At 43.1% G+C, this 7,340-nt stretch overlaps 1 long non-coding RNA gene across 1 annotated transcript; it reads right to left on the bottom strand.

The window, feature by feature from the left end:
• Positions 1–258: 258 nt before the first annotated feature.
• On the bottom strand, positions 259–6,740 carry LOC135828858 (uncharacterized). Its single transcript, XR_010555762.1, has 3 exons — positions 6,627–6,740; positions 5,332–5,589; positions 259–1,137 (listed from the first exon to the last, which is right to left on the bottom strand). It is a non-coding gene; the product is annotated as an uncharacterized LOC135828858 (long non-coding RNA).
• Positions 6,741–7,340: the final 600 nt, after the last annotated feature.

Raw genomic sequence — 7,340 nt, 5'->3', positions numbered from 1 at the left:
GGCTGCGGGGTCCCGCTCACCGTTCCCCTGGCAATAGCCCGTTCTAAAAAAAACTCGCCACTTTTGGTTGTTTTGGAAGAAATCGCAACTTTCTTTTCTATTTTTAACTACTTCGCAACATTTCTGCTACCGCAAGCAGAAAAACGCTCTCTTGGAGGAGACCATTGAAGTGTGTGTGATGCTCCGCTTCATCAAGAAGGGCTGAAACATTGCATCAAACCAACAAGACAAGTGTACTTCTACACTGGCAAAATTTAATTATCGTGCTACTGCAAAGGAATGTTAGGAGGAACGGAAAGGTTCCATGATTTAAGCCATAGACAAAATAGGAAGTTCGGGAAATGTGAAGCTATTACATTCATGATTATTTTCATTTCCGTAGCCGAGTAAGGCAAGTCAGTAAGATACGGGCTCAGTCCATGCATTCAATTGTGCTGGACATACCAGTACATGCAGATACATCAAAGTTATGCAAAAGAGACTGCCTGAGCCAGATTGCCGAGCAGAAGCAGAGCGAGAGAGAAGGAAGAAGCATGATAAGGAAAGGAACCGAAAAACCGAGAAAGGGTCTGGATTGCAAAATATAAAGTACGGAATCCATTGTGATTGTAACCCTATGATAGGCATAGGGTGATTCTTTTAAACCTTTTTCACCCTGATGACGGGCTAACCCTGAAGAGTTGGGGAAATTTGTGAGTTAGGTGACACCAGCAGCAAAGAGACTGTGTTTGAGTATTTGCGTTGAGAAACCATAATGATTATTCACGAAGAAATTTGGTTGCATAATTATAATGTGGCTTTCTTTCAAACCAGTGAATAATAATTATTATTATTGTTCATTGTGAATTTCAGTATAATTATTGTACTAGGGGTGAACGGATTCGTATTGTGCTTCCTGGTCAATGTGTACAACTCCGTAAGCATCGCTTTTGGTGAGAGTGCTCTCGGCAACGGTAGCTTCTTCATTTGCTGTATTTGGCTTCAGATTTGGAACTCCTGTTTCAGCTTGATTTTTTCCCACCTTCCGACGATAGACCACAATGGCCACCACCGTCGCTGACATCAGTCCGAAGACCATCCCACAAGCAATTCCGGCAATCACTATTCCAAGTGTGTAGGGTCCCGTGTTTTCTACCTCTGTGACATGGCGTGACAGTAGAGAGCAGTAGACTTCTCAACACACGTTCAAGTTGAATACACAACACAACCCCGTCCCCACTTTCTCCACTTGAACGTAAAGCTTCTTGCTATAAACTCGAATGGAGAGCCAAGGATTACAATCAAAAGCAAAAGACCTTTGGTTAACATGTAATCCGTAGTCGTCTTGCCTATAATTGTGAGCGTTGGACAGCTACGGACAATCTGCGAGCCTTTGGTCCTTTCTTTTGATTCTTGAAAATATATGTTGGTCTCAGTAGAGCGTCCAGCCCCTATATGATGTCCAACCCCTATAACCCCAACCACTGTACAGAGTCCAAACTTGGAATCAACTGTGAGCTCAAAGTTTAGATGGACATCACTCCCTGTATAGAATCCGGCCAATTGGTTTCACCCCTATATAGAGTCCATTGGTCCAAAATAGACTGTACGGAGTCCAAACTTTGAAATCAACTATAAAGAATCTTTATGTGGACAACACTCCCTGTATAAAGTCCAGCCAATTAGGCATCCCCTATCCAGAGTTCCAAATTAGACATAGGATATGCGGTAAGCAGCGAATATTAACCAGAAAACGGCCTCTCCCTTTAATCCTTTACATCATTCACTTCTCAAGATAAAAAATAAGTATTGAGGCGCCACTGCAGCCACTTCATTACACGAAAAACCCTACAAACACCATCCTCAAATCAAGAGGTCTCTTCGCAGACGCTGCAAATTACAATATCTCAATCATGTAGTGTTGCCAAATTATTGTCCACGCACACACACACATGCACACACCCGAACAACGCCAAGAAAATACCTAGAAAAAACCAAGAATCGAAAAAGAATAATGGACAGCCAAGGATTAATTATTTGTTTTTAAATTATTGTGCGCGCGCACACACACACACACAAACTTATACAACGCCAAGAAAACACCAAGAAAAGAGTAGAGACACAATACACACGCGACTCCAACAGCCATGCAAACGTCCACCCATTTACACGTAAAGTCAAGAGGGATAACAAATAATTATATGAAACGAATGCATACATGGGCGGATGCACGCACGTTTACATACATGTAGTAGTGTAAGAGAGTAATATAGTGCAGTAGTCAGCATAATACAAGCACATGCTGAGAGCGCAATAGAAAGCTTCACCATTGCTCATGGCCATGCAAATGTTCAGCAGCACTCAGTTCCGCAAGCTTCTGAAGATTAGCACACCTGCAACAAATAGATTGCACAAGGATACGTTTATTACCGTAATGATGCATGGGAGCACACAACTACCAAGTTCTCAACGAATGTGATGCTCAATGAAAATCCATCCACTCGGAGACCTGTGAACAGGTGACGGTGGGGACAATAATCTATTAGTAATACGAGGAATAAGATCGTTTGTGCACACTCAAGACGCACAAACACACCACCATACATGTAGTGTACACAGTGTTTCACTTCACTGCAACTAAATTGATATGAGATATGATATGAGATGATTCGAACAATCTGTGCAGCGTTGCCGTCAGTCAGTCTTCCCCAAGATGGAAATGCAATGATTTGTTGTCACAAGGCAGTTTCACTGACACAATGTCATGTTTGTGACATCAAACCGGTTACTTCATGGAATACGAGTACATGGATTAGCTTGAGAAGCTTTTTCTTGTCATCGGCATACAAGAAATCCTGCTTCTTCTACTACTACTACTAGTACACTGGCACTGCGTTTGTGGATCCTATTGTATTCGACATCATACTAGAGCCTTCAACAGGAAGAGTGTCGTGGAGTTCACATAATCATCACAGGGATAAAAATACATTTCTCATGAATTAAAATAATAATCGATGATAGCTAGACGAAGTGGTTGATTACTTTTAGGGCATTCATTCAAGCAACTTCAAACAAAAGCGATACGCTCTTTGAAAATGGAAATAAATCAAGCATAACGACAGAACAGCAGACCAATCGAAACGAGTAAAAGCTTCCTTACCTCAATCATCGTCCTGCCATATAGTTGGACAGCTTTTTGACACGGTGGTACAGGCAGATCTTGTCCAGTGAAACAGGGTATCCTTGTGGCGTCGAACGAAAGAGAGTGTCAGTCTGACTCGTCAGATTGGAACTGTGCTGAACTTTTCTCGTTCTCCGCTTTCTCCTTTCATCCCTCGCTCTGATGAAAACGTCTTACTGGCAGCAATGGCCAGCCAAACAGGGGTTCCTTGTGGCGTCGAACGAAAGAGAGTGTCAGTGTACCTGACTCGTCAGATTTGAACTGTGCTGAACTTTTCTCGTTCTGCAATTTCTGCTTTCATCCCGCGCACTGATGAAACGTCTTCAGAGAACCACAAGACGCTTTCCAGATTTGATTTTGAACGTCTCCTTATCCTTCTTGGTTACCTCGAGACAGATTACTATCCGCAACTGCACAGCAGAACTGGCAGCCATGGCTGAAGTGAAGAAAGGAATGCGCTGCCACGAGGCAAGCAAAACTGAAAAGGTGTTTTTTTCGGGCACAACACACAGGACGGCGTGACTGGATAAACTGGACTCCTGGACCGAATATGGGATTTGTAGAAGAAGTGTACTCCTTATAGGGGATTGCGCGGCAGGATGAAGCTGATCAAAACTGAGTGGACGCCTGGACTCTGTATAGTGGATTTTGGACCAATGGACTCCATAGAGGGTGCTGGACATTATATAGTGCATGGACTCTATACTGAGTCCTACATATATGTTATTCAGCATTGACTATTTTTGAAGCTTCCCCACCCATATATTCTCTGGCCGTCTGGTTCATCATACCAGAAACACGATTCCCAGTTATTGTACATTAAAAAATTCATGGTTTGCGTGAGACTCTGCTCCGCATCCTTAGGAACGCCACCACCCCAAACAGTGAGAGGTGAGCAGATCAGACCCACCACAAAGACCGAAATTCCATTCCCGGAATCCATGCTTCCCACGAGTTATTGAGTTATATTGTAGCTAGTGACAGACATATTGCCTTCAAATAACTGTTTCGACTGTATCTGAGAGTTCTCATAACTGACGGTTGTAAGGATAAGGTGAAAGTGCTCGCGTCCTCACCTGTAACCCTCCCTCCACCACCACACAAGCAAAGCCAGCACACACAATATTTAGCGAGTAGATTGAATGTGTACTTAGGAAGCAGTTTTTCCAGCAGGCAGGCATAGTGGGTTTGAGAGGGTAGAAGGTTCAAGTCCTGCTTGGAAGCGGAAGGATTATGTCCAGCCGTGCTGCGACCCACAGTAAATTGGGAACTCGTTGCCTGGTACGAGGAGAGCATGGATGAAGCGAATGGGATTTTCGGTCTTTGGCTACTTTGTGGCGGGTCTGATCTACTCGCCTCCCACCGCTTTAGGAGCTGCATCTGCGCCTTGATCTGTAGACGGTGGTGGCGTTCCTGCTGACGCGGAAAAATCGGGCCCCGAACCGTTAACTGCTTTTTGAAGGTGTTCCCTGTTTATTAAGAGGCTTTGCAAGTACCACATCGATTTGCATCCTAAAGCAAATAGTTGGGACCAATCAAGCCCTTAGAAGTGTCCCGTGAACTGATGTGAGGTTTTTCAACCTGCTCAATCACCGGATTTGCTTCATCATGATTCATGAATATGCCTTGCTCTATTTAAATACAAACCTCTTTTTTTCTGGCGATGGGTGACTGGTCCGAAACGGCAATAATTTTTCGACATCAATAATAAAATAATTTTCATCCAGCACATGCGGCAAGAGTGAACAGCAACAAAATAGAGCGTTTGTCAGTTGACAACCCCCTTTCGTGTACCTTTTTTACATGAAAAACATTATACGTGACGGTGTAGACAGAAGAAGTGCATCTTCTTCGGTTCTACGTTGTTCTTCAGCATACATAGACCCCAAATATCACCAATTTTCATGCCAGATATTTCATTGCTACAGGTTGGGCCTTATTTTCTCTGTGCTGCACTGATGATTCCACAAAGGACGAAACAGTTCTGTCCGCAGATTGAGTAAACCCCATATATCATTATTATTCCTAAGGAGAAATATAGGCAATATGGCCGATTGAAAGTACATGAACGAGAACCAATTTGTCGAACTTCAAAGCCCCGCAAGTGAAAGAAAAATGCGAACATATCCTTTCTCGGAATAACATTTTTGATCCACAGAGTATCTACTTACGTGGTTTGCATGTATATCCCGTGCAACAGAGGTTTTGTGACATGTTGCTGCCAATGTACTTTTGAGAATGTCGCTCCACAAAGCAAACAGGCAGACAACTGGGAAGCGACGTCCAAATTCCACCAGGCTGGCATGCTAGAATCGATGGTTGTGATATTTGTCCGTAGCCGGCACGACATGCCGCGTTGACTCTGGTGCCAGGAGGGCTTCGTGGAATTGGCATCAACGTCACTTCGTTCACCAATGGGCAGTAGAGCACTGAATAGAAACAGAAAATTTGAATGGCAACAATAATAATATTATAATATACCAATAACATCATCCTCTCCCTGACGAGATCTTCATGTTCGCAACAACTGTATGAAAGAACTGAGCACCAATAGTAGTGTGTTTCGTGGTGTGGTGATAGATTGAAAATGTTATGATCTGCACAAGACCGAATGCAGCTGCATAACCTTCCAATAGCAACAATACTGACCGGTTGGCGAAAAATATGGTTACCCAGAGCAGAAGAAACAAACATACCATGCGTATACCACACTCAAAGATGTTTGTTGGTGATGATTTCGGCATGACATCATCCTCCGACAACTGAGGATTATCTTAATAGTTGCCATGCCTGTGGATGCGGCCCGGACTTGAGAGTTGATGTGGATGATTGTATCAGGTGAGCAGCAACACAATGCAGAATGTATTATGAGCATAAGTGACTGTATTACTCTCCATGGCCTCGGCTTGGTTGAGTGCTCTTTTCAGGTTGGCGGTAAAGTTGTCTGCCTTGGTGCTCAGCCATTAATTCAGAATCATGATGTTCCGGTTGACTAATGCCCCGGCCAACATTCCGTCACTCATGAATCCTAATCTGTAACCATATTTCTGAAAATATTAGTATTTTTGGATGACTTTCTACGATTACATGCACAGCGCTTTGAGTTTGGTTTGAAACAGTGAAATTGAAACCGCCGACAGTGGAGGAGATTATGCATTGTACACGTGGCTGGTGCACTAATCAGTCTTGACTATCATACATAGCGGATACATAGCGGATATATTTTCCATATTCACTTCTGCGAAGGGTATATCTGACTTATACCTTCCTCAGTCTGAATCCTAAAAAGGAGTATATATTATTTATTTCTCTCCTATGGTGTATATTAACAGTATTTACTTCTCTACAGTGGTGTATATTGCCAGTATTTATTTTTTCTATAACAATACAGTGAATATACACTGGCGGAGGCTCTGTGTGATGGTGGAGGTGTATATTAAGGTAGGTATAAAGTAAATATTCTTACGCTGACATGCTTTCCCATTCCACCGGTGACCGAATCGGCAAATGCAATTCACTCCTCTAACGCCATGACTGCACGATACAACATTAGTGTCGTTGAAGCAGGCCTGAATACAACCTGTAGAAGAAGTGCAAAAGACTACTAATGTCAATACCCAAGTAGTGAAGTGCACTGACTACGTTTCAAGCATTTTTTAATTAATTCCACAGCCGAAAAATCATACGGAAGACGATACAGAGGATATTGAAGGGCCAAATAGGAGTGCATTATTATTTAGTATTAGGCTCCTGAAGATTCGTATGGGGGAGCACTTTCTGTAGGCTGCTCTAGAGCTGCTGCATTACTTTTCGTAGTTTTAGCACTCTGGCGCTAGAGAGACCATCTATCTAAAATATCTGTGATGCCTCCTTTGCACCATGGCTGGTAGCTCGGCCTACTTTAACCTCGTGGCTGTACTGATGAGGCCTTTATGGCTTACAGCTTGCTGTCTACAGCATTCGGAGTGCATTACATGTATCAATGAAACTGTTACAAGTGCTCTATGGCGGCGTTGGCTTGTAGACTTCAGTTACAAATTACGCCTCGCATAATTATCATAAAACCATTGTTGGCTCATGGGGCCTCCAGAGCACCCTGCCGTATAATACCTAGTATTTTGGATAGTGAGTGTATGCAATGTGCGGTATATCTATGCTGTAGTTTGACAGAAAGGTCAGG

Source organism: Sycon ciliatum, chromosome 12 (genome assembly GCF_964019385.1).
Source record: "Sycon ciliatum chromosome 12, ocSycCili1.1, whole genome shotgun sequence".
In the NCBI taxonomy this organism is placed as follows: domain Eukaryota; kingdom Metazoa; phylum Porifera; class Calcarea; order Leucosolenida; family Sycettidae; genus Sycon; species Sycon ciliatum.
The sequence above is the reverse complement of the archived record's forward strand: the minus strand, read 5'-3'. Positions and strand labels throughout refer to the sequence as shown.